Here is a 24,074-nt window from a genome sequence, read left to right on the forward strand (position 1 = left end):
GAAACCACATTTACAAGTGACCTCACCTTTGTGGGCTACTACCTGTAGTGGATGGAACCAGGCAGTATGGGCCACTTCAGCATTCCTGGCTTATAACGGAGGGAAAACAAAACAGAAGAACAGGTTTTAGATAAATATATTATATTCTGCTTAGGGAGTGCAGAGTTTAAGGGCCTCCTAAACATATACTCCCAGCAGTATCACGTGAAAACATGGCCTGGGGGCCAGACACCATCAGTTGAAGGAGGATTGAATCGCAGCCTAGGAATGTCACCAGAGGAATAAAAAAATCTACCGTCCTTTTTGGGGTGTGTAGCTTTGAGATGGTGAGAGTGAAGTGACCAAGGGGAGCACAAGGGTGAGAGAACCAGGAGGCAAGAGCCTTGTAGAAGCTGGTCAAGAAGTCTCCAGGCAAAGAAATGCCTGGGTAGAAGAAGGTCAGGAGCCAGGTCACAGGGGAGGTTAGGGGTGGGTCAGGAAGTGGAAGTGAATATCATTGTCCCTGACAGGAATTACTTGTGATTTTTCACATCTAGACATTATAGAATAGCTGGTATCAGACTAGCCCCCACCATAAATAATCATAAACATAGATGAAATATATCAGGTGACTGTTTCCAGGCAGAGGACACCAAACCATGTAAGACAAGTATCCCTGAGAGAAGGGAAACTTACAAGATAAATCCTAGGGTTGCTCTACTCTCTCCCAGGGATAGTTTCCTGCTGTTTAGAGTAGTATGATGAAATCTCACTCTCTCCTACTCACCCTGTTGCATCTGGGACATGATGATCCCTATGTCTGGCATATTCATAATGTATATACTACCGACCTGTTAAACATTGAGTAACTCTGTTATCAGATTAACAGTTGTGGTATTGCACTGCCTGTGTTCAAGTGACCCTCATTTTACCTAACAATGATCCTAAAGTGTAATAATAGCAAGGGAGGCTGAGCTCAGTGGCATACACCTACAATCTCAGCAGCTTTGGAGGCTAAGGCAGGAGGATCACAAGTTCAACGCCAGCCTTAGCAAAAGCGAGGTGCTAAGCAACTCAGTGAGACCCTGTCTCTAAATAAAATGCAAAATAGGGCTGGGGATGTGGCTCTGTAGTCAAGTGCCCCTGAGTTCAATCCACAGGACTCCCCCCACCCAATGATAATAATAATAGCAAGGGAGGCACCAGGGCATAAATTATAAAAAGACAGATTAGCCCCAGTATGGCATGATAATGCATCAGGGTAAATAGAAGAAAATGTAGCATATAGGGTTCTGTATTATCTGCAGCTTCAGATATCCACTGGAGGTCTTGGAACATCATCCCTTTGTATAAGGAGAGACGACTGTACCTTGTTGAGTTGTAGTGGCAATTGTGGGTATCCTTGCCTCATTCCAAATCTCAGGGGGAAAGTTTTAAATATTTCATCATTAAGAAGGTTTTTATAGCTACTCTTAAACAGAATAAGAAAATTCTCCTCTCTTCCTAGGACACGATCTGAATAATTCTAATCTTCAAAAATGTGTTGAAATGTATGACTCAAACATATGATCAATTCTTGTAATGTTCCATATGCATTGGAAAATAATGTGTATTCTGTCATTATTGGGGTATGGTATTCTACATGTGTCAAATATGTCAATAATTATGTTATTCAGATCTTCCTACTGAGTTTTTGACTGTGAGTTTTTTCATATTTTTATGGGAGGTGGGTTAAAGTCTTCCACTGTGATTGTCAAATTTTCCATTTCTCCTTTTAGCATTGTCCATTTTTACTTTATGTAATATGAAGTTATGTTATTAAGCTTATGAAATTTTAAATTGTGTATGTTGTAAGAGGTTGTGTTACTATGTTCAGATGAAATTTTAAATTTTGTATTTCTGGTGAGTCCACCCTTTTATCACTATAATATGTCCCTCTTTATCTCTAGTTATCCCTTTCTTTTTCTTTCTTTCCTTTTTTTACCCCTGTATTGGGGATTGAACCCAAGGCCTTGCACATGCTAGGTAAGCACTCTATCTCTGAACTATGCCCAGCCTGTTTTCTTATTGCCTATTTTATCTAATGATAGTGCAGCTACATTAACTTTTCTTGGATAGTTCTGGCATGGTGTACAGTAAAATTAAACTCATCAGGATTGGTTGGTCCAAATGCTGAATATTCCAAGAAAAAAAAATGGCCCTGAATAAGCTCATGTGAGACCACCTCTGAGCCCATGGAATATCCTGTCTGATAAGAGTATTTTTATATACCTGAGGCTCTAGGCCATGCTGTTTTAATTAAATCAGCTATGGACTGAATTTTGTTCCCCAAAAATTCTTTTTTTTTTTTAGTTGTAGATGGACACAATCCCTTTATTTTATTTATTTATTTTTATGTGGTGCTGAGGATTGAATCCAGTACCTCACACTCCATCATTGAGCCACATCCCAGCCCTCTCTCAAAATTCTTATTTTGAAATCCTAAAGTCTACTGACTTACAATGTGACCGTATTTAGAGATAAGGACTTTAAAGAGGTAAAATGAGGCCTATAAAGTAGGTTCTGATCCCAATCTGGCTGATGTCTTTATAAGAAGAGGAAATTTGGACACAGACATGCACAGAGGGATGGCCATGTGATGACACAGGAAGAAGACACTGTCTACAAGCCAAGGAGAGAGAACTCAGAGAAACCAACCCCACACTGATCTGGGATTTCCAGACTTCAGGATTATGAGAAAATCTGTTCAACATGCCTAGTCTTTGCAATTTTTTTTTTTATGGCAGACCCATCAAACTAATATACCAGATAGTTTATGAAACAATGTAACCTATGGTGAATGACTACAGACTTTGGCTATATACTATATCAGTTTGACCTCTTGGGAGCTGGAGACCGAGTAGCTAAGGTAAGTCATGTACACAATGCATGCCTTGTGAATAATCCGCCCCCCCCCCCCGCAAATCCATGTACATCAAGGTTCAGATAAGCTTCCTTAGTTGTCGATATTTCATATGTCATTACTGGGAAAACTAAGCATGTTCCATGTGATAGAGGACACACACCTAGAGGCTTGTGTCTAGTTTCTCCTGGACTTACTTCATATGCTTTTTTCCTTTACTAATTTTATTTTTTTTTTAATATTTATTTTTCAATTTTTGATGGGCACAACATCTCTATTTTTATTTTTGTTTTTTTTTTATTTATTTATTTTTCGTTTTCGGCGGACACAACATCTTTGTTTTATATGGTGCTGAGGATTGAACCCGGGCCGCACGCATGCCAGGCAAGCGCACTACCACTTGAGCCACATCCCCAGCCCTCCTTTACTAATTTTAATCTGTAATCTTGTCCTTTAACAAATTGTGATCATAAGAGTAACAGCTAGTCTGAGTCCTGTGAGTCCTTCTAGTGAACCATCAAGCCTGAGAGTGGTTTTAGGAAAACCTAAAACACATGGGATATATTTTCTATTCCTTTATATTCAATATTTCTGTGTCTTTGTATTTAAGACATGTCTTATGTAGCAGCATATAGTTTGTTTTGTTTTTATTAAAACCTATCTTAATCTTTTGCCTGAAATATTTAGTCTACTTACATTTAATGTAATCCCTGATATATTTTAGTTTATACCCCCATCTGAATTTTTTCTACTCATACCTAGTATGTGCTTTCATTCTTTTTGCTTTTCTTTGTTGTCTTTGCTTGGATTAAATATTTTTATTATTTCATTCCCCTTCCCCATTAGCCTGTTGGTTATACATACCTTTGCTACTATTTTGTTTATTTATATACTTGTACTGGTTTTTAGTGGTTACTCTTGGTGACAACATGCCAGAAGAACTCTCTGTACTCATTTTTTAAAAATTTTCCTAGAAATAGCTTCATTTTACCTTCACTTCTGAAAAAATATTTTTGCTGCAGAATTCTAAGTTGGAGGCTGGAGTTGTGGCTCAGCGGTAGAGCACTCGCCTAGTGCATGCGAGGTCCTGGGTTCGATCCTCAGCACAACATAAAAATAAAATAAAGGTGTTGTTTCCAACTACAACTAAACAAAATTTTTTTAAAAGGATCCTAAGTTAGCAGTAATTTCCCCCAGAACTTAAATAATGTTATTTTTTGTCTTCTGACTTTAATAGTTTGGTTGAAAAGTCTGCTATCATCTGATTGCTATTCCTTAGAAGTTATTCTTTTTCTTCCGTTTCCTTTTATGATTGTCCTTGTATTTATCCTGCTTGGAATTCATTGAGTATCTTCAACTTGTGGATTGATGGCATTCCTTTGTTTCTAAAATTACCATACTCTAATGTCACTTCTGTTCCATCATCTTTCTTTTCTCCTTCTGAGACTCCAGTTGTATCTATTTTAGAATTTTCAATATGTTCCATATATCTCTTACACTACTTTCTGTATTTTCCATCTTTAAAAAATCTTTGTGCATCAGCCTTGACATTTTCTACAGTCGTATCTTCTAATTCTACCACTCCTACCAGTGTACTTCCATTAACCCTCTTGTTGTGTTCCATCCACTCTTAAACCCATCTATTCTAAATATCAGTTATTGTGTTTTCAGTCTAGAATTTATATATATGCATATTTTTCTTTTGTGAAATATCTACCTTATTATTCATCTTTTTAAAAAACATTAATAAAAAGCCAGGAGTGGTGACACATGCCTGCAATCCAAGCTACTCAGAAGGCTGAGGCAGGAGGGTCACAAGTTTGAGGGAAGCTTGGTAACTTAGCAACATCCTGTCTCAAAACAAATAATAAAAAGGGCTATCCCAGTGATAGAGCACCCCTGTGTTTGATACCCAATACTGCAAATAAATGAATAAAAATTAAAAATACAATACTAATAACAGTTATTTTGAAGTCTGTGTCTGTGTCTAATAACTCCAATATCTGAGTCATGTGGAAATTTTTCATACCAGTTTCTCTTGTTATGCCTGGTAACATTCAATTGGATGTTAGACATTATCTTTGAAAAATTATAGAGGCTCTGAATGCTATTATAATCCTCCTCCAGAGAGGGTTGACCTTATCTTCCAGAAGCAGCTGGAGTGTGAGCAGACTACCTTAATCAGAGTTACATAAATGGGGCACCATGGTGCATGCCTTTAATCCCAGCTATTTGGGAGGCTGAGGCAGGAGGTTTGCAAGTTGGAGGTCAGCTTGGGCAACTTAGTAAGATCCTGTCTCAAAACAATGGCTGGGGACATAGCTCAGTGGTAGAGCACCCCTGGGTTCTATCCCAGCATTTAAAAAAAAAAGTTACATGAGTCAGGAGTGCAGTTCTCATACATCTCATTCTGCAGTATCTTTGGTTCATGCCCACTCCTAGATATTTCTCTTGCCTGTCCCAGATGAGACCCTGAACTCCCATTGTTATCTCTCTTTTTAAAATTTTTTTAGTTTTTGATAGACCTTTATTTTATTTATTTATATGTGGTCCTGAGAATGGAACCCAGTGCCTCACACATGCCAGGCAAGTGCGCTACCATCGCCCCAGCCCCCACAATGTTATCTCTTTATAGCCATGAAATCATTGAACTCCACTCAGTTTTCCACTTACTTTCTTACTAGTGTCTTAGCCACTCACTGTGTGTATTTAATAGATAATAATAATAAGTGCTTCAAAGGAAAACTCTAAGTTTAGGGCTCCTGGCCTCTTGAGTCCTGGCTAGCTTGTCAGCATATAATTAAAATTTTTCCCTCCCCTTATTCCTGAATTTACTGAAAGTTCTGCTGTATTCTTTAACTCTCTGTGGTAATATCCCTGTTCTCAGATTTCTAGCCTATATCTCTAAGTCAAGAATTAGGGGTTAGGATTGAGGCTCAGCAGTAGAGCACTTGTCTCGCACATGTGAGGCCTGGGTTCGATCCTCAGCACCACATAGATAAATAAAATAAAGAAAAAAAACTAAATAAAAAAAAGAATTGGTAAACACCTGGAGAGATAAACAGTATGCAGAATACCAGTTCACCTCTCCAATTCTCTTCTCTTTGGAACTTTGGCTCCTCAAGTCCTGGCTGCCTGATCGGTCCAAGGCCTTCCAATTCATTTTTTTAAAGCATTTATTTTTTAGTTGTAGGCAGACATGATACCTTTATTATTAATTTTTTAATGTGGTGCTAAGGATCCAACCCAGTGCCTCATGCATGCTAGGCAAGTGCTCTACATCTGAGCCATAACCCCAGCCCCCAATTTGTTTTTTAAACCTGGATTTTCTAGCTATTCTCAATGAGGGTGGTGATTTGCTTCAAGCACTCCATTATAGCTGGAAATAGAAACTGGGAAAGGGGAAATTTTATAGATGGTATCAAATTGAGATTCCAGACAGAATAAAATGAACACATGGAAATAATTATGATGGTTCCCACTTACTGAGCACTTATCACCTTCCAAATTTTGTGCCAAGTGGTTATATGTATTATGTCATTTTGATTTTTACAATAATTGCATGGGTTAGGTACTACATCTATTCTCATTTTATATGTGTGGAAACAGAGACTTAGAGAGATAAATCAAGTTGTCCAGGCAGTTTGTCTACCCCCTGGAGCTAAAATGCATAGAAAAAGATTTTTAAAGTCTTTAAAAAATCATGATTAAATATGTATATAACATAAAATTTGCCATTTTAATCTTTTTTAAGTGTATAATTCATTGACCTTAAGTACATTCACTGTGTTGAAACCATCACCATTATATATTTCCAAAATTTTTTCATTCCCCCATCCAGAAATTCAATAGCCCTATAAGTAATAACTCCCCTGTAATCCACTTTATTTCTGACTTTATTAATTTGCCTAATCTAAGTTAAGTAGTATAATACCTTATTTTTCCTTTGTGCTTGGCTTATTTGTCTTAGCATACTGTTTTCAAGGTTCATCTATGTTATAGCATGTGTCAGAATTTCATTCATCTTTATAACAGAATAATATTTCATTATATCAATACATCATGTTTTGTTTATCCATTCATCATTTGGTGAACATTTTGGGTTATTTCCTATTTTGGGCTGCAGTGACTAATGCTTAATGAACAATGGCATACAAGTATCTGAATCATGTTTTTAATTATTTGGAGGTATATACCTAGGAGTGGAATTGCTGCTCATATTGAAATTCTATGTTTAACTTCTTGAGGAAATGCAAACTCTTTTCCATAGCTGCTGAACCATTTTACATTTTTACCAGTAAGTTACAAAGGTTCCAATTTCTCTACATCCTCACCAATTTCTTCTTTTCTTTTTAAAAGGCTAGTCATATGAGTATGTGTGAACTATATATTATTGTGTTTTTTTACATTTCCCTGTTGATTAATGGTATTTCTTTTCATGTGCTTATTGGGCATTTGTTTATCTATTTTAGAGAAATGTCTATTCAAGTTCTTTGCTAATTGGATTGTTTGTCTTTTTGTTGTTGAGCTGCAGGCATTTCTTTCTACATTCCAGATACTAAACTCTTATTGGATAAATGACTTGAAAATATTTCTCTTCCACTTTCTAATTTGTATTTTCAATTTCTTGATGATAATGTATTTATGTACTAATTTTTAAAATTTTAATAAAGATCATTTAATTTATTTTTTATTTTGTTGCTCTTGCTTTTGTATCATATCTAAGAAGTCACTGTCAAATCCAAGGTCATGAAAACTTGCACTTCTGCTTTCTTTGAAGAGTTTTATGGTTTTAGCTGTTATATTTAGGTATGTGATCCATTTCAAATTAATTTTCTGTGTGGTGTGAGGTAGGGGTCTAATTCCATTCTATGAAATAAGCAAATTCATAGAGAATAGAACTGGAGAATAAATTGGTGATTGACTAATCTTGGGATGGGTGATGGGAGTGGGAAGTGACTGCCAATGGGTACAATGATTCTTTTGAGGTAATGAAATATTCTAAACTTAGAAAGTGATGATGGTTGCATAACTCTGTGAATACACTAAAAAGCACTGAATTGTATACTTTAAAAGGGTGAATTTTGTTCTTTGTGAATTATACCTCAATAAAACTGTTATTTAAAAGAACAAACACAAAGAACAGCTGGTGGCCCATATAAGGAAGGACAGGCTTGGTAGCCCTGCCTCTATGGGAAGAAAAATGCTACCCTGGAGCCCTCCCATGGCTGTGGGCCAGACCTCTGCAGTGCAGGGTCACGTTCTAGATTAAACAAGCAACCTGGGCTCTTCTCTCTTCCACAATGTCATCTTTTAGGGACTAAAGGATCTTCTTTCATAAACTTCCCTGCCCCTTCAACCACAGGCTTAGATGCTGCTGCTGGTTCTTCAATCCTGAAAAATCAATCATAACAGAGAATTGGCCACAGAGGCAGTACAGGAGGCCACAGAGGCAGTACAGCCCTGCGCTTGGGAGTGGGTGGGAGCTTCCAGAGAAGGGAAGGAATGTTGGCAGCCCTGGCAACAAGCCAAGATAAGAACTAGCTCTTCCCTGGTGTCTCTTCCCTAAGGGAGGGACTCAGCTCATCCCCTAGCACAGGAGCAGCTATCAAGGAGTGCTGGGAGATGATACCCTAACTCTGTAGTCCCATGGCCAGGCCAACATGGGGCTAGGCATGGAACTCATTTGCTGACTAGTACGCCTTCAGGTTCCAAATGGGATTTGAAAATTTGAGCTCATAAACAACTCCTTTCACTGGTTGGTTGCATTAGGCTTCCTCATGAGTGATGGTAGGTGGAAGTGTGGGGCACATCAGAAGTTCTACGGAGCTGAGCATGGCTTCCTGACACTAAGAACCTCAGGGAACCCACAATGTTCCTACACTTAAACGATAGAGGGGCTTGGGCAAGAGTGTCAGAATCTTCCTGTGAGCACTGTTAGGGGCAGCAGTGAAGGAACCTTGGTGGCATTCCTGGGCAGAGTATATTGAAAACAGCAGGTCATGGTAAGAACTGGGGCTGGCAGATCTGCTTCAGGGAACCCAGGAGTGTGACTGAGGCCCTGGGTTGGAGCTGAAGGCTGGAGGTGGTCTGATTGATGCTTCTGTTCTGTGGACCTGTGTGGCCTCCACCTGGGAAGCCCCTCCCAAGACCCTGAGGCCATATCCCTCTCTGAATTTTTGCCCTCTATCAGGGCCACCTGAGGGAGTGAGCATAGTATCAGCATGGTTTGTGAGGGCAGGAAGAACTATAAAGAGCCCCCAAGAAGTGCCACTCAGGAGGACTTGAGCCCTAGGGCCATGTGTCTTTCATTTCAGATACTTTCAGCTCTTCACCTGGTTCAGCAGTCATTGTAGGATACCGACCTGCCCTGGTATTACAATACAGTCATTAAGATGTCCCTGTGAGCACCGACCCTGATGCAGTCCCTTCTATCCCCTCCCGTGCTCCTTACACAGCTCCTCATGATACACAGACCCCTTCTTCTCTCTTTTTTCAGATAGATGCTCAGAAGGCCATGCCTTCTCTTTCCTGGTCATGACCAAAACCACTCCTGTGCAAAGGCCTTCATGACAGGGTGATGGTGGGAGGGAGGGCACTTTCCCCTGGAAGGTTCCCTTGATGGTCTCCAGAGCTGCCTGATGCCTTATCCTTCTAAACTAGGGCCTCTTCCAGGAACGTGCAGCTTTTAGTGGTACTTATCATGATGCCATCTTGGCCCACCCCACCTTGGCCAGTTACCCACATGCTGCATCTGCTCAAACCCTCTGAGAAGCAAAACTGTCTCCATGGCCCCAGGAAGCCAAAGGCAGCTCTGCTGACCTGGGAGCCAGACTTCTGCTCCTCCCCAGTCTAGATGGGACACATATCTTTTCATTTTCCATGTCTGACTGGCTGGCAGGGGAGGGGAAGAATAACCAGGCTATGCCCCCATTAAAAACCAGCAAAATGCCTGCCTCTCTGTGCCTCCTCCAGGGACCCAGAGCCAGAAGGCTGAGAGTCTTTGATTCCCAGGAAAAGCTGTTCAGCCAAACTTAGCACAGAATAGCAATTCAGGGGCTGAACTCTACCTAGCAACAAGATTAGCAGCTGATTTTCCAAGCTGATATTTTTATCCCTGGGATGGGAATAGCTGAGAAGAGTGGCCACCTCCTGTTCCCCCAAGGATGTTCCTTCTATCCTATCTGAGACCCTGCCCTACTTAAGCCCCTCTTAACCCCAAACCCAGTTCTGCCTTCCCTTCTTGCTTGTAGGATCTTCTGATCCACTGGGTGGTTGTGAATGTGAGTGCCTCCGGAGGAGAGCAACAGCTCCGGGTCCATGAAGAGGCCTCAGAGTCAGAGCTCAAAGGTCCAGGTAGGCTTTTCCTCCTCTCCTCACTTCCTCCTCTTCCTTTCCTCATCCTTCTCTCCCCCAACCCAGAACCATGCTGTTCCAATAGCTCCTGGCACTCTGTGGCCCACCAGACAGGGGGTTTTGTAGAGCTGGGGCTCCTTGCTCTCCTTGGGCACAAAAAGGGTTCCTGATGGCCACACAATGCTCTGTACCACACATACTCCCCTAGTCTCTTCTCTGTCACCTACTCCCCATGTTCTGATATGACCAGAATCTTTTAGCAGCCTGAAGCTCTGGTGCCTTTTTTGTAGACATGAAAATGGGCCTCTTTGGGACCATGATGGTTCCTGGTTATATAGAGAAATATAATTATGGAAAAATCTCCCATAACTAAACTTCCAGTGCCAGAATGAGATTACATGGACTTACTTTCCCCAAATTTTCCCTCCCTGAACATCATTTAACAGACATCCATATAGGATGTTTTCAGAGTCCCTACAGTACTATAGTGAGGTGCTGTCTGTCAGGGTGGGCTGGGATGGGCTTCTTTCCTAGAAGCTGGAAAGAAGAAAGCAGACTGGCCAGGACCTTAGGACTTGAGAACTCTACAGTGGAAAGTCCCTTGGGCTATCTATTTATCTCCTATATTCCCAGACTAGGCAAAGAGAGTCCTGTAACCCCAAATTGCCAGCAAGAACAGAGAAGCAAACATGTGAACTCCAGGAAAAGCTGCTCGTTCTGGCCAAGGACTGGGAAAGAAGAAGCCCAACAGAACTAAGGCTCTCTGATCTACATTCAGGACACCAAATGGAGGGCTGGTGGAGCCTGTGTTCCCGGCCTCCACCAGGTGCCATAGGAGCCCATCCCAACCCACCCTGACAGATAGCACCTCGCCATAGTATTGCAGGGACTCCGAAAACTAAACTGCAATTGGAACTACAACCCACAAAAGTAGGCCAGACCTACAGGTTAAACCTTAAAGTGTGGCTACCTGATAAAATAGACAAAACAGGAATACAAATATTCTAATATAATCACAGATATGTTCAGGATTTCATCTAAACTTGTCTACTATCCCAAGAACCAGGAAAATCACAATTTGAGGGGAAAAAATCAACTCATGCCAATGCCAAGATGAATCAGATATTAGAATTATCTGGCAAGGATTTTAAAGCAGTCATTATATAAATGTTTCAATAAAAAATTGAAAATTGGGAGCTGGGGTTGTGACTCAGTGGTACAGCACTCGCCTCACACATGTGAGGCCCTGGGTTTGATCCTCAGCATCACATAAAAATAAATTTTAAAAAATTTTAAAAATGTATTTAAAAAGAATATACTCTTTTAAATAATTGACAATTGTCTTGAGACAAATATAAAAACATAAAATCTTAGCAAACATTTTATTTTTTATAAAAAAATGAAAATTATGTAACTGAAAAATATAATAATCAAATTAAAAACATTGCTGAATGAAGTCATTAATAGAGTGATTATAACAGAGGATAGAATCAGTAAACTTGAGGACAGATCAATGGAGAAAATATTCTGAAAAGAAGAGAAAGAACAGAGCTTCAGGGATTTATAGGAAAAAAACAATAGATTCAACATTCATATCATCAGAGTCCTTGAAAAGGGGAAGAAAGAATGTGGGGCTGGGAAAGTATTCAAGAAAATGATGTTTGAAAATATCCCATTTTGACAAAATATGTAGACTACAGATTTAAGAAGCTAAGCAAATCCCAAGTAACATAAACCCAAAATGATTCACACTAGGACACATCATAATTATACTTCTGAAAATTAAAGACAAAGAAATCTTTAAAACAGCCAGAGCAAAGTAATATATTACTAACAGAGGGACGCTAAGTCAAGTGACAGCAGATTTCTCACCTGAAACTATGGCAGTCAGAAGAGAGTGGCATACTATTTTTCCAGTGCTGGAATAAAAGAACTGTAAACTGTAAAATCCATATTTAGCAAAATCATCCTTCAGGAATATAGAGGAAATAAAGACATCCCCAGATAAAGAAAAAGTAAGAGAATCTACTGCTAGCAGATCCAACCTTAAGAAATGGCTAAAGGAAGCTCTCCAAACAAAGAAAAGGATAACAGACATTAATAGAAGTAAGATTTCTATACTCACTCAAAGTGATAAAATATCAACACCAACATACTGTGACAAGTTGTTTATCCATGTAGATATAGAAATAGTAATACCTGGAGCAACTACTAAGAAAACTATACAAAGCAATACACCAACAAAAAATCTAAATGAAATTATTATAGTGGTTCAAGAAATTTATAGGAAGGCTGAAGTTGTGGCTCAGCGTAGAGTGCTCACCTCGCATGTGCAGGACCCTGGTTTCGATCCTCAGCACCACATAAAGATGAATAAGTGAAATAAAGGTATTGTGTCCAACTACAACTAAAAAATAAATATTAAATAAAAAGAAACAAAGGGAACAAACAAAACAAAAAGCAAAAAGGCAGAATATTGCCTAACATATAAATAATTACTTTAAATGTGTATGCTCTAAATATTCTAAGTAAAAGAGAGAGATTGGCAGGATGAATTAAAAATTGGAGCTACTATGCATGGTCTAAAAGAAATTAACTTTGAAATAGATACATGGAAAGTAAAAGAAAAAGATGTGTTGTGTAAATATTAATAAAAATATAATATTTAAAACTTTATTGGGGCTGGGGCTGGGGCTCAGCAGTAGAGTGCTTGCCTAGCACATGTGAGGGGTTTGATCTTCAGCACCACATAAAAATAAATAAATAAAAGGTATTAAAAATGTAAGCATAATATAAAAAAATATTAATATAAGCAGGAGTGGCTATATTCATATGAGATAAAGTAACTTCAGAATAAAGAAAATCACTAAGAATAAAGATATCAGGCATGGTGGCATGCACCCATAGTCCCAGCTACTAAGGAGGCTGAGCCAGGAGGAGCTACTTACTTGATCCAAGGAATTCAAGATCAACTTGGGCAATATCATAAGTGTGACCTCATTAAAAAAAAATTGATCCACCAAGAAGGTACAGCAGTTCTAGATGTTTATGCACCAAAAAAAACCCAGCTTAAATATAAATGAAGCTAAAAGCAAAAATACAAATACGTAATTGTCTTGTTTACCTGAGACTGAGCAACTTATGAAAAACAGGTATTTATTTCTTACAGTTCTGGAGGCTGGGAAGTCCAATAACAAAGGATTGGCACCTGGTATCTGATGAGAATTTTCTTTCTGTGTCTTCATATGGCAGAAAGATGACCACTGTGCCTTCACATGGTAAAAGAAAGCAGGGCAAAAAGGACCCAGCTAGTTTCCTTTTATGAGGACACTAATCCCTTATTCAAGCCCTCATGACTTAATCACCTCCTAAAGGCACCTTCTCTTACTATTATCACATTGTGGTTTCAGTTTCAACATGAATTTGGGAGGGAACACAAATATTCAAATCAGCAACATTTATAGTGGGGATTTCAAGAATCTCACTCTCAGCAATCACAAAACTACTAAATTGAGAATAAGCAAGGACATAGAAGAATGAACAACACCATCAATCAATAGGCTCTAATTAATATCTACAGAACACTCCCTCCACCTAAAATAGCAGAATACACAGTCTTTTCAAGTGTCTGTTCACACTCCCCCAGAAAGACTATATCCTAGATCATGAAGCACACCTTAACAAATTTAAAAGAATTGAAATCCCACAGAGTATCCCCTCTGATAATAATGGAATTAAAATAGAAGTCAAAAAGATAAAAATAACAAAAAAAGTATCCTAACACTTGGAAAATTAACAACACACTTCTGAATAATCTATCAGTCAAAGAGAAATCCCACAGAAAATTAAAATATATATAGAACTAGCTGGTCACAATGGTGAATGCCTATAGTCTCAACTACTCAGGAGGCTGAGGCAAGAAGTTTGCTTGAGTCTAGGAGTTTGAGGCCAGCTTGGACAAATAACAATTCTTCCTATCTTTGAAAAAAATTATATATTTATATAAATATGTGTGTGTATATATATATATGTGTGTGTGTGTGTATATATATATATGAATACATACATATCTGATATATAGTTGAATATACATATTTTAATTTTTTAAGATAAAAAAATTTTGGACACAGCTAAAGCAATACTGAGAGGAAAATTTAAAGCATATGCTTGCATTAGGAAAGATAAAAGATCTCAAGTCAATAATGTAAGTTGCTACCTCAAGAAATTGGAAAAAAGAAAAACAAAATAGTCTCAAAACAAACAGAAGAAAGGAAATACAAATGATAAGAACAGAAATCAATGAAATAGAAAACAGGGCAACTATAGAGAAAACCAAGGAAATAAAAAACTTATTCTTCTTCCAAATCAATCAAATTGATAAACTTATAGCAAGACTGACAGAAACAAAAAGGGAGAAGACCCAAATCACCAATATTAGGAGTGAAATGGAATAGTAGAACAGATCCTGTAGTCATTAAAAGCATAATAAGGGCTGGGGTTGTGACTCAGTGAGAGTTTTATTATGTTTTATTAGATTTATACACAAGCATTTCTTGTTCTTTGGGTCAATTGTATAGGTCACATTGTCTAGTATGTGTGAGGCATTGGGTTCAATTCTCAGCACCACATATAAATAAACAAAATAAAGGGATTGTGTCCATCTGCAACTAAAATATTTTTGAAAAGCATAATGAACATCTTTACACTCATAAATTCAAAAACTTAGATGAAATGAAACAATTTCTAAAAATTACAAACTATCCACACTCAGGTAAGGTAAAATAGACAAGCTGAATAGTCTGATAGCCATTCATGAAACTGAAATTATATTTAAAGTTCCTGAAAAAGAAATATGAGGGCTGGGGATATGGCTCAAGAGATAGCATTCTCGCCTGGCATGGGCGGGGTGCTGGGTTCGATCATCAACACCACATAAAAATAAAATATGAAGAAAAAAATTAGCAGGAGAAATATGTCTTAAAAAACAACAACAAAAAAGAAATTTGAAGGCTCAAGTAGTTTAAGAATTAACATGAATTTCACACAATCTCTCCCAGAAAATATGAGAAGAAATATGTCCCACCTCCTTGTATGAAGCCAGCATTACCCCACATCAAGCTAGAAAAAAAATATCAGCACACACACACACACATGAAAATTATGAACTTTGACACCACAAAATCTTCAAAAAATATTAGCAAATTGAATCCAACAATGAACAGACCAAGTGAGATTTCTTCCAAATGTGGTTCAATATTTGAAAATCAATCATTGTAACCTACTATATCAAGAGGCTAACGAAGAAAATCATGATTATATAAATTGATGTAGGAAAGACACTTAACAATTCAACATCACTCACCACATAGGAACACTCACCACATAGGAACAGAGATTAATTTCCTCAAACTCATAAAAAGTAGCTACTAAAAATTTATAGTTAGCATTATACCTAAAGGTGACAAACTGGGTGCTTTCCCTCTAGGTTATGGAAAAGTGAAGAAAATCTGCTCTCACATTCCTTCTCAACATAGTATTAGAAGTTCTAGACACTGCAACAAAGAAATACAAATATATAAAAGGCATTCAGATTGAAAAGGAAGAAATTAAACTGTTCATATTTGCAGATGACATGGTAGAACACACAGAAAATGAAATCTTCAAAAGAAATTCCCAGAACTAATGAGTTTAGTAAGGGTACAAGATCAACACACAAAAGTATTTCATTTCAGATACTAGTAAGGAAAAAAGAGAAAGCCAAAACTTAAAATATGTATATGTATATATATATATAACTTACAATTGACCCAAAGAACAAGAAATGCTTGTGCATAAATCTAGTAAAACATATACTGAATCTATATGATAGAAATTACAAAATTCAGATGAAAAAAATCAAAGATTTAAATACTTGGAGAGATAGTCTTGCTCATGGATTGGAAGACTCTAACAATAAACAGGTCATTTTTTCCTGAATCAATCTATAGGTTTAATGCAATTCTTATCAGAATCTCAGGTGTTTTGTAGACACAGACATACTTGTTCTAAAATTTATACAGAAAGAGAAAGACCCTATAGTAGCCAAAACAAGTTTGTAAAACAAGAATAAAGTTCATGATGTCAAGGCTTACAATGTAGCCACAGTAATCAAGATTAGTATTAGTGTAAGAGTAGATGCATAGATCAGTGGAGTAGATTAGAGAACCCAGAAATAGATCTGCACAAATAGGCCCATTTCATTTTTGCCAAGGAAAGAAAGAAATTCAATAGAGAAAAGGGAGCCTTTTCAACAAGAATTTCACCATTTATATACAAATTAACTCAAAAGGGATCATAGACTTATATATAAAACATAAACTATAAAACTTTCAGGAAAAATACAAGAAAATCTTTGAGACCTAGGATAAGTCAAGGGTTTTTAGACTTGACACCAAAACCTTGATTCATAAAAGGAAAATTTGATATACTGCATCTCAACAACACTGAAAACTTTTGCTCTGAGAAAGACCATGTTAAAAGGATGAAAAGACAAATCACAGAGTATGATATTATTAAATATGTATTTGGGTCTTCACAGATTCCTGGCACACAACTCCTAAAACCTTTAGAATCTTCTGAAGTGATGGTGTGTTTGTATGCTAATGATCTGACCAGTGGCTGGTGTCCCCTAGGTAGCTTTAGGATGGGGGCTGGTCACTGGACAAAACCAAGACAGAATTAGAAGGTTAGAACTTTCAGTCCTATCCCCCAATCTCCCGAGAGGGAGAAGGCTGAAGGTTATGTTGGTTATCAATAGCCAATAATTTAATCAATCATGCCAGTGAAATGAAGTCTCATAAAACCCCAAAGGACAAGGTCCAGAGAGATTCTGAAAAGCTTAACACATGGGTTCCTGGAGGGTGGTACACCTGGAAGAAGCACAGAAGCTCCTCACCTCTTCCCACATACCTCTCCCTATGCATCTCTTCATCTGTATCCTTTGTGATATCCTTGTGATAAACAGGTTTCCCTGAGTCCTGTGAGCTGTTCAAGCAAATTAATGGAATCTAAGGAGGAGATTTGTAGGAACCCCAGTTTATAGCTAGCCAACCAAAAGCACAGGGAAAACCACTTGGGGCTTGTGACTGGTACCTGAAGTTCAGGTGGGCAGACAGCCTTGAGGACTGAACTCTCAACTTGTGGGCCTTGATGCTACCTTTGATGCTAATGTCAGAACTGGATTGAATTAGAGGACACCAGCTGGTATCTGCTTACTGGTTGAGGGGACAAATCCCCACACCTATTGAGTCACAGAAGTCTCCTGTGCTGATTGTTATGGTGTGAGAGCTGAGGAAAAATGATTTGTTTTTCCAATGCAAAACATAATAAAATATTTGTAAATCCACATAGCTCGCAAAAGACTTTTATCAGGAATACATAAAGAATGCTCACAGTTTGACATTTAATAAACGATGGATTCAATTAGAACATGGGCAAAAACCCTGACAGACTTTTCACCATATGTATGGCAGAAAGCACATGAAAAGATGGTGGACATCTGTAGCCACTAGGGAAATGAAAGTTAAATCACAATAAGATGACACCACACACCTATTAGGAGAGATAAAATTAAAAATATTGATAGATTTCCTATTATTATCATAACAAATTACCACAAAGTTAGTGGCTTAAAACAGTACATATTTATTATCTTACAATCCTGGAGGTCAGAAACTTGTGGCCATGATCCATCTTTAGAGCTGTGATGGTGGGTCAAGTCTTTCTCATCACCTCTCTCTGACTCCCACCCTTCTGCCTCCCTCTTCTACATTTAAAGAATCCATATGATTACAATGGGTCCACCCAGAGATTCAGAATAATTTATTGTTAAGGTCAAAAAATTAGCAACATTAATTCCATCTGTAACTTTGATCCCCCTGCATAACATATTCCACAGGATGGGATGGGGACTTTTCTGGTGCCCATTATTCTGCCTATTACTGCACCAATTCAGGCATAGGTGCAGAGAACAAACTCACACATATACTTAATTTTTTTTGTATGTATGTATGTATTTGCGGTATCAGGGATTGAACCCAGGGGAACTTAACCACTGAGCCACATCCCCAGCGCTTTTTATTTTTTATTTTGAGACAGGGTCTCACTAAATTGCCTAGGGCCTCACTAAATTGCTAAGGCTGTTTTACAATCCTGCTTCAGCCTCCCAAGCAGCTGGGATTAAAGTTATGTACCACAATGCCCAACAAGTTACACAAATATTTGAATATATGACTCAGCAATTGCTTTCCTGATATTTATCCTAAAGAAATGAAAATTTATGCTCACTCAGAAACCTGCATATGAATGTGCATAGCAGTTTTATTTGTGATAGACAAAAACTGGAAACTACCCAAGTGTCCTTTGACAGGTGAATGGTTAAACTAACTGTAGTACATCTATATACTCTGGCATGCTACTCAGCGAGAAAAGACAATGAGTTATAATGCAAATAACCTGAATGGACCTCAGGGAAATTCTAGAAGCAAAAATGCCAATCTCAAAAAGATACATATTGCATAATTCCACTTATATAATTTTCAAGCAAAAAATAGTAATTATAGCAAGAGAACAGATTAATGGTCTCCAGGGTTAGGGATGGGAGTGCCTATAAAGAGCCAGGACAAGGAGACTGTAGTGACCAAACACTTCTGCACCTTGACTGTTATGGCAGTTACATGGAATTATGTGTGGTACAGTCGCATGTAGCACACATCATGTACACACAAGTGCATGTGGAATTGGTGGAGTCTGAACAAGCTCTGTGGATTGGCACCTCTACTGGCTGTATGCTATAAACAATCTTTAAAGGACAGGCCCGAAGTCACAGCTTCTTCATCTAGTGACCCAAAGTTACCAGCCACCCCAAACCCACCCCACCCTGTGTACACCTGACCCAGACCACCTTCCTAAGTCTTGGTGGAGTAAATAGTAGGGCCAGGAGTCTCATCCAGGGGTTCTGGAGAGGAGAGAGAGGAAAAGAGAGGCCTTGATGTAGGGAAAGGAGGCAGAAGCAGTCAGCTTGGGCTATTCAGGGCTGCAGTGAGGGCACCAATAGTACCAGGCTCTGGGAGTCTGATTGGGTTGTGGTTATCTTTGTCTCCCAGTGCCCCATCCATCTTGGGTCCAGCTCCTGCCCTGATAGAGCCCTTGGGGGATCTGCAGTAAACTCCAAAGCCAAGACCAATGCATTTGGATCTGGCCAGAGCCAAGCCTAGCTACTCCCTAAGCTTCCCTGGATCACTACCTGGGTAGTAAGGGGTTTCCATACCTAGTTCCCCGTGCTGCTCCATGTTTCCTGGACCCATGGGCATGACTGTGTATGTATCTACTTCCTATCAGCAGAATGAGTATGCTTGTCCACCAAAATGTCAGAGGATTAGCAGAAAGGCTGAAAACTGTCCCATCTTCACCATGAGTCCACAGCTCTGTGGTTAAGAAAGGCAGGCTACAGAGCAGGCCTGGGGTCTGAACCCCACTGTATCCCCAGGCAAGTGTCCACTCCCAGGAGGCAGAAACCTGGTGCTTTGGAGATACCAGCTCTGAGCCCTGAGGGAGTGTGGGCCTGGAGGGTGTCATAGCACCAGGATCAAAGTAGGTAGGGTTGGGGTCCCATGTAGGGCCTCCCCGCAGGGCAGGGTTCAGGAGTCTCTATTACTTGATACGCAAAGATCCCATATGCAACTTCTTGGCAGAGTGCAAAGAGATGGCTCCTCAAACAAACTTTCTCAACTTCTGGGGCTTCCTCTTTTCCCTCCTTGACCCATCTCAGACCCTGCCTGTTTCTGCCTAAATTTGGAGCTCACAACAGCCTGTGGGGCACAGGAGGCTTGTCTTGTCACCCTCATGACATTCTTGAGGATACTTTCCTATGTCAGCACCTTCTGTCCTACCCACTCTCTTGCAGGACTCCCATGTCCTGGGGTGACAACAAGTGTGTGACATTTGCCTGTAGTTCTTCCATGTGTGGCCTCAGCATCCATTTCTGCCAACTGCCTGACTTGTTGCTGACCAGTCAGACATAGGATCAGGAGAGATGCCACCCTGGGGGTTCTGATACATCCCATGTGCCTCAGTGTGGCATGGAAGGAGGGGTAGGACCCACCTTAGGGAGTTGTTCAGAGCGGGCTTCTCAATCCTGGGACCGCTCCTGGAGTTTCTGCTCCTGAGTCTGGAAATTTGTATCTCAAATCATCTCAGGTGATGGAGACTGTGGTTGGGACTCCACTGAGAACCACTGATGAGGACTGAAACTGCTTGGCACAAATAGCAGCCAGAGTGACTTTCCCTGAGAATCAGCACACGCCCTGCCTGCACAGAGGGACTGGGGTGGGGGTGGGGGTGGGGTGGTAATGGTTTTTTCCCCTCAAAATACAAAGAAATGATTCAACAAATATTTGACAAAACAAGAATGTTTGTCTTGAGCACACAAGAGTATCACAGGCTCCTGAAGAATTGAAATCTCTGCAATGTCCCCTCCTCATCTCTGAGTCCATCTCTGAGCGTCCCTCTTTCTATTCCTTCTATGTTACCTTGTCTATTTTCCATGTCTGTCCTATCATTTGAGTGACCTCCCTAACCCACCTGTCTCCTCTTCAGTGTCCATTTCTCATGTCCCTCTGTTCATGTGAGTAGCCCTCTCACCATCCTTGCTGTCATCTGAGTGTCCCTCTTGCTGTTCCCACGTCCATCTCTGAGTGTGTCTCTCCCCCTCTCTCACTGCTGGCCTCACTTTCTGGCATTTCTCTGCTCTCCATCCCTCTCCTGCCCACTCCTTCCCTTGTTGGTCTCCAAGTGCCTGCTCAGGCCCAAGTGGCAGGTGTGGGCTCTGTTCTAAGGCCAAGGTTCTACATGAGATGCACCTTCCTGTGAAGGGTCAGTTCAGACAGCAGTTGGCCTGGCCACTCCCAGGAGGCAGACACCTGGTGCTTTGGAGGTACCAGCTCTGACAGGTGTTTCCTATAGACACCTTGTGCTGCTTCTCAGGGCTTCTATGGAGAATTCCATGAAGATGCTCAATGTGTGAGTTTCTTTCTCTGTCCCTAGCCGATTCCCTCTCCGTATTCTATCCAGTCCACTCCAGCATGGCTTTTGGCTGTGAGTCTCAGTATTTACCTGTCTGGCTGTGAAGGTTTGGGGTGGCAGTTTGTCACATGACCATAAATCTCTGATTCATCTAAGAAGGTTGTTGACTTTGCTCAGTTTTCCCTTCCCTGTGTGGAAAGGGGTCCCTCTTACTCTTTCTTGGCTGCCAGGTGTTTGGCCTGGGCTACAGTGGAAATTGGAAGTGTCAGACAATTCTGAGCTTGGGTGTCTCTGGTGACATTTCCCTGAAGGTTCCTGGGAAATGGTTCAGGGCAAGTAGGATATCGGAGGGCTGGGTCTCAAGGCCACTGAATCATGGCCTCTGCTTTCTTCCAGACCTTCCTCAGGGTCTGCGTTGGGGTTGGGGGACCTGGATTCTACTGAGTGAGCAGGCAGCCCCTCAGTAGGTCCTATTGTGTCACCAAGCTGAGAACCAGGAGGAGCCAGTGCTGCTTCTGGTGGGATGAGTCCTCCTGCTGGGCCCATGGCACCGGGGTTCTCCCAGGCCAGCTCACAGGGATCACAGGCAGCACCACAGATACTCTTGGTTCTGGTTCTGTTCTCTCCACACAGGCTGTCTGTGAGATGAGAAACTTAGACTATCTCAAGTATTTAATGTCTTCCTCTCTGAGAGCCCTGCAAAGAGCAAGGTTGTCTCGATAGGTCATGAAAGAGCATCTGTCTGCAAACCAGAGGGCGTGAGCACTGCCACTGGATGCAGTGGAGAAAGGTGGGAGAATGGTGGAACAGGCCCAGGAGTAGAGGAAGCACCTGACCCTTTGCTCACCCTACAGCCCTTACCGGTCTCCTTTTTCCCAACAGGGAAATGCTAAGGAAACATGGCCTGTGCCTGGGGTTCAAGGTGGCCTGAGGACAGAGGGGTGATCTCCAAGAATGTTCTGCATGAAGGGAGTCAGGCCTAAGGATAGAACAGGGGCTTACAGAGGAAACACAGGCTTCAGACTGGGAAATTCTGGAACAAATACATCTCACAAAGGTACGTATTCAAAATGCTACAAGTCATATTAAAAGATAAACAACTTAGAAAAAATGGACATAAATACAATGAGAAAGTTTACAGAATGTCTAATAAAAATATAAAAGGTTGTACAGACAACCTAACTCTGCACCCAGCATAGTCACAAACATTAAAAGACCATCAGGGGGCTGGAGATGTGGCTCAGGTGGTAGTGCGCTCACCTAGCATGCGTGAGGCGGACTGGGCTCGATTCTCAGCACCACATAAAAATAAAATAAAGATATTGTGTCCACCTAAAACTAAAAAATAAATATTAAAAATAAGACCATCAGGACAGTGAGGAGGACAGCCAGACCCCACTGCAACTCCAACTACAGGGAATGTCCTAGAGAATCTCTCACCCAAGAGAGTGAGAAACTGGGACTAATCCAAGCACTCACCAACAGGAGATGGTTAAATAGATTTGATAAAATCCTCAACAGAACACATCACCCAGGAGGGAGTGAATGAGACTGCAGATACGTATGTAAGGTGGCAATAGCTCATAGATGCAAGGGTGAAAGAAAGGAAGGCAAATGGAAGACATTTATTTATACAGTTTAGAAATATATGAATAGCAAAAATGATATCATGGAAAAATCTGGATGGTTGTCCTCTTGGGGCAGAGATGAGGCTGCCAGTGAGGGTAGAAATCATAGAGTCCTGGATGCTCTGAGATCATGAGGTAAGGATGGTAGAGATGGCTCAAAGCTGCTCCTTGTCCAGGTTTTGCACATGCCTGGCCTAGCCAAGTGCCAAGTGGGGTTATTACCAGAAGGAGGGGCCAGTGTGGAGGAGGCCTCCATGGGGCAGTTACCAGGCCCTGCCTTTGGTTACTATTCTGCAATCGCCATCTTCAAATTCTTGATTTTGTTTTTGATAAGATATCATACATTTCCATTTTTCATGGGGCTTCAGAAAGTATTAGTGTGTAGGACAAGGGACCCTTGCTTCCCCAGATTTCTGAAAGTTAATATGTATGCCTCAAGGGGCTGCTATAGGTGCTGGGGAGAGGCTTTGGATTGGACTGAGATCCTGGGTTCCAAGACCTGGACCAAGAAAGTGACACAGGAATTTTGGGAATGCAGTAGGGCCAGGAGGCAGCAAGCCTAAGGGTCCTACTCAGAGACATGAGTGTCTGCAAACTCCAGGTTGGGGCTAGGGTAGGAATTTGTTAAAAGCAGTTTCTCAAAAGGGCTCTTTAATTGGGAAAATTTTTAAGTTGGATCACAAGTCTTTTTAAGAGGACCAATCCACCCCCCCCCATTTTTGTCTTCACAGACTATTTACCCAAACTCTATCCGTCCCCAAATGGCTTCTAGAATCTGTGCCTTGGAGGAGTCCCTAGAAGACACATTTGAATCTGACCTGTTTTTATGAGCAACGGCTCTCAAATGTTCCAGATAAATCATCTTTTCAAAGCTTTGAAGTGTATTTTCCAAACAGAATCCTGCTGATCCCTCAGGAGCAGATACGTGGGGCACCAGCTTGAGGCCATCTCTGCTTTCTAGCCCTGAGGGAAGGAAGGCATGTACTGGCATGGTCAGTGTGAAGTGCCTGCAAGAGTCCCAAGTCCAGTGTTTCTATCCTGAGCCTTCGATGGGTGTACCGGAGGAGAAGGGCAGAGGAGCCCAAGGGACACCCTCAACAGGGAGAACAGAGCAGGCAGGGTGTGGAAAAGCCAAGCTCACAGGAAGG

The 24,074-nt window shown here is 40.5% G+C and overlaps 1 protein-coding gene and 1 long non-coding RNA gene across 15 annotated transcripts in view; one reads left to right on the forward strand and one right to left on the reverse strand.

Moving 5' to 3' along the window:
- Nucleotides 1–24,074, reverse strand: part of Camk2b (calcium/calmodulin dependent protein kinase II beta) — a 139,809-nt gene that overhangs the window by 103,778 nt on the left and 11,957 nt on the right. The gene's annotated exons all lie outside the window — the stretch shown is intronic.
- On the forward strand, nt 9,969–23,850 carry LOC125611540. Its single transcript, XR_007341738.1, has 3 exons — nt 9,969–10,237; nt 22,181–22,355; nt 23,658–23,850. It is a non-coding gene; the product is annotated as an uncharacterized LOC125611540 (long non-coding RNA).

Source organism: Marmota marmota, unplaced genomic scaffold, assembly GCF_001458135.2.
Source record: "Marmota marmota marmota unplaced genomic scaffold, marMar, whole genome shotgun sequence".
Classification (NCBI taxonomy): Eukaryota; Metazoa; Chordata; class Mammalia; order Rodentia; family Sciuridae; genus Marmota; species Marmota marmota.